Source organism: Vulpes lagopus, chromosome 11, assembly GCF_018345385.1.
Source record: "Vulpes lagopus strain Blue_001 chromosome 11, ASM1834538v1, whole genome shotgun sequence".
NCBI classification, from domain to species: domain Eukaryota; kingdom Metazoa; phylum Chordata; class Mammalia; order Carnivora; family Canidae; genus Vulpes; species Vulpes lagopus.
The window spans coordinates 78,256,605-78,260,491 of NC_054834.1; the positions used below are offsets into that span (position 1 = coordinate 78,256,605).

The window sequence follows — 3,887 nt, forward strand, 5'->3', positions numbered from 1 at the left end:
GGGTCAAAAAGCCTCTCTCAAGTGGGGGAATTAATCCTAGTATTAGCTCACTCCTTGAAGCTCCACTGACAGGTCTCTTCCCCTCACCTCCCAGATCTGCTTAGTCATCCTTCCCAAGAGCCTGAGTGCTGGCAGGAGCAGCTGGATGCAGCCACCACACTCATCTGGAACCCCCAGGGTGTGGCTGAGAAGGGGCTCCTGGAGGGCTATGGCCCCGTCCAAGAGAACAAAGAGAGAAGACCCAGGGAGATAAGAGTTAGGGTCAGAGGACCCAGGGAGATAAGCGTTAGGGTGATCCTGCTGCTACTGGCTCTAGGCCTGGGCTCTGTGAGGCTACATCCTGGGACGCTGTGCAGCCAGAAGGGAAGCAGAATATCTTGAAATCCCTTGGACACAATGCTTCCTTTGTATTGGATCCCACTGACCTCACCTCCTCCTGTCTGCAAACAGCCAGCAGGTGCACTTGGGGGATCAGCGATGAGGAAGAGGTGACTGTGCTCCTCAGGATCCACAGTCTAGTGGAAAAGATAAAGTGCTTTCGATTTTGGTAAGTGAGAGAGTGCCCCAAAGCCTCAGGGGCTCAGGAGAAGCCCAGGTCCCAGACGAGGGTGAGAGAGGCGTCAGAGGAGATGGCATTGGAGTTGGCTTTCTGAGAAGGATTTGTCAGCTAGACAGGTGGAAGAAAAGAGTGCATTCCAGATAGTGGGCATGTCATGAGTGAGGTGCAGAAAACATCGTGGGGCCCCAAAGCTGCCCATGTACAGGAGCCTGATGGAAGGAAAACATGAAATCCATCTGAAATTATTTTGCTCATCCAAGAATCATATCCTGAGCTTCTCTGCATGGACAGCTGTACAGTGGGTTCTGGGGGCAAAAAAGAACAAATTAGTCTCCACCCTAAAGGACATCCAGTCTGGCAGGGAAACAAGGAAAATAAAATAATTGAGGATTATAGAATTTCAGCTGTTGGTGGTAACTTCCAGAGGACCCCGTACCCATTTCCTTTTCCTAAAGATGCAGGAAGAATATGAGGCTTGACTCACCCAGGACAAAAAGCCAGCTGGAGAGAAAGCCTGGATCAGACTCGGATCCTTAGATTCCATTCCATGTTTTTTTCCCTGCACCAGGCAAGACACACACCACTGCAGGAAGCTTTGGATGGGCCAGGGAACCAGGAGGAGAGTGTGAGGACTTCTGGCTGGGATGGGGTGCTGGTGAGGTGCCCCAGGTGAGCCTTAATAGCCAGGATGGCACAGAGTGTGTGCTTAGGAAACAGGAGCATCCAGAGGTCCTGACACAGTGGGGACAGACGGGGCTCCCCAGAGCCAAGGCTGGGAAGGAAGGGTGGATCAGACCTTGCACTGACCTAAGAAGTCTATACTTTATTTCTGAGCATGAGGAAATGAAAAGGCAATGAAAGTGCTGTGATATCTGGGCTGAGAGGGTGCCAGATGATGGAGAGAGGGCAGAGGCCAGAAGGAGGGAGCCTACTCTGGCCACTCCCTGCTGCAGCTCTAAGGTATTCCCAGCCATGCCCAGCATGGTCTTTCGGGCATTTCTAAATTGTTTACTTCCCCCACACACAGAGGGTAAGCTCCCAGAAACCAGGGATTATTCAAGATGACAAGTGTGCTGGTCACTGAAGGGGATACAGAAATGATTGTCTCTGCCCAGAGGATGTGACTATCTCGCCCTGAGGACACAAGTGACTCGGGAGGCAAAGCACCAGGGGTAGGGGAAGCATGTGGTAGGCCCATACACCTAGGAGATTAGGATGACTATTACTATCAAAAAAACCCAATCCCACCCCAAAACCCCCAAAATAAACCAAAACAGAAAATCACAAATGTTGGCAAGGATGTGGAGAAATGGAAACACTTGGTGGGAACGTAAAATGGTGTCATTACTGTAGAAGATAATAGAGCAGTTTCTCAAAAAACTAAAAATAGGGAACTTTCTAGAACGCTCAGTGAGACATGGAGGAGCGGCGGCTCCCGGAGCTGCGCCCAGCAATGCAGTCCTTCCCCCTCCCCCGCACCGGCCTTGGCCCTCTCACCAGCTGTAGAAAATGGTGAAAGAAACCACTTACTATGATGTTTTGGGGGTCAAACCCAATGCCACCCAGGAGGAATTGAAAAAGGCTTACAGGAAACTGGCCTTGAAGTACCACCCTGATAAGAATCCAAATGAAGGAGGGAAGTTTAAACAGATTTCTCAAGCTCATGAAGTACTCTCTGATGCTAAGAAAAGGGAATTATATGACAAAGGAGGAGAACAGGCAATTAAAGAAGGTGGAGCTGGTGGTGGTTTTGGCTCCTCCAACTGATATGGTTTTTGGAGGAGGAGGCAGGATGCAGAGAGAACGGAGAGGTAAAAATGTTGTACATCAGCTCTCAGTAACCTTAGGAGATTTATATAATGGCGCAACAAGAAAACAAGCTCTGCAAAAGAATGTGATTTGCGATAAATGTGAAGGCCGAGGTGGTAAGAAAGGAGCAGTCGAATGTTGTCCCAATTGCCAAGGTACTGGAATGCAAATAAGAATTCATCAGATAGGGATCCCTGGGTGGCGCAGCGGTTTGGCGCCTGCCTTTGGCCCAAGGCCCGATCCTGGAATCCCACGTCGGGCTCCCGGTGCATGGAGCCTGCTTCTCCCTCTGCCTATGTCTCTGCCTCTCTCTCTCTCTGTGACTATCATAAAAAAAAAAAAAAAAAAAAAAAAAAAGAATTCATCAGATAGGACCTGGAATTGTTCAGCAAATTCAATCTGTGTGCATGGAGTGCCAGGGCCATGGGGAACGGATTAGTCCTAAAGATAGATGTAAAAGCTGCAACAGAAGGAAGATAGTTCGAGAGAAGTAGATTCTAGAAGTGCATATTGACAAAGGCATGAAAGATGGCCAGAAGATAACATTCCATGGTGAGGGAGACCAGGACTGGAACCAGGAGATATTATCATTGTTTTAGATGAGAAGGACCATGCTGTTTTTACTCGACGAGGAGAAGATCTTTTCATGTGTATGGATATACAGCTGGTTGAAGCCCCGTGTGGCTTTCAAAAGCCAATATCTACTCTTGACAACCGAACCATCGTCATCACCTCTCATCCAGGTCAGATTGTCAAGCATGGGGATATCAAGCGTGTGCTAAATGAAGGCATGCCAATTTATCGTAGACCATATGAGAAGGGTCGCCTAATCATCAAATCTGAGGTAAACTTCCCCGAGAATGGCTCTCTCTCTCCTGATAAACCTTCTTTGCTGGAAAAACTCCTATCTGAGAGGAAGGAAATAGAAGAGACAGATGAAATAGACCAGGTAGAACTGGTAGACTTTGATCCCAATTAGGAAAGCTGGTGCCATTACAGTGGGGAAGCATATGAGGATGATGAACATCATCCTAGGGGTGGTGTTCAGTGTCAGACCTCTTAACGGGGCCGGTGAATAACACTGCTGCTGGCATTTTACATGCAGTAGTGGATGAGTGAAGGACTATAATCATAGCTCACTACGTGCTATTGTTTTTGTTTTAATATTCAACTATAGTAGTGTTTTAAAAGTTAAATGAAGAATAAACTCAAATATAAAAGCTCTGACTTTGCCCTGTATGTATGATGACTTCAGTGTGCAAGATAAGTTTAATACTGTAAAAACTACTTTTAAAAAATCTCCCCTAAAAAAAAAAAAAATCTCCCCTAGCGTTTGTTAGGCCATACCTTGTAATTGTTTGCAGCTCTATGTATATGGAACAGTTCAGACTGAAATGCTACTAGGTGTATGTATTGACTTCAGTGTATGACCCTCAATTGTTAAACTATGAAGTTAAAACTTGTATTTAATTGGCAATCAGACAGAGAATTTATTAATTTGTAGAGAAGTGTTGGTCTG

At 46.8% G+C, this 3,887-nt stretch overlaps 1 pseudogene; it reads left to right on the forward strand.

The window, feature by feature from the left end:
• The first annotated feature begins 2,068 nt into the window (after positions 1–2,068).
• Positions 2,069–3,431, forward strand: LOC121472260 (annotated as a pseudogene).
• The last annotated feature ends 456 nt before the right edge of the window (positions 3,432–3,887 follow it).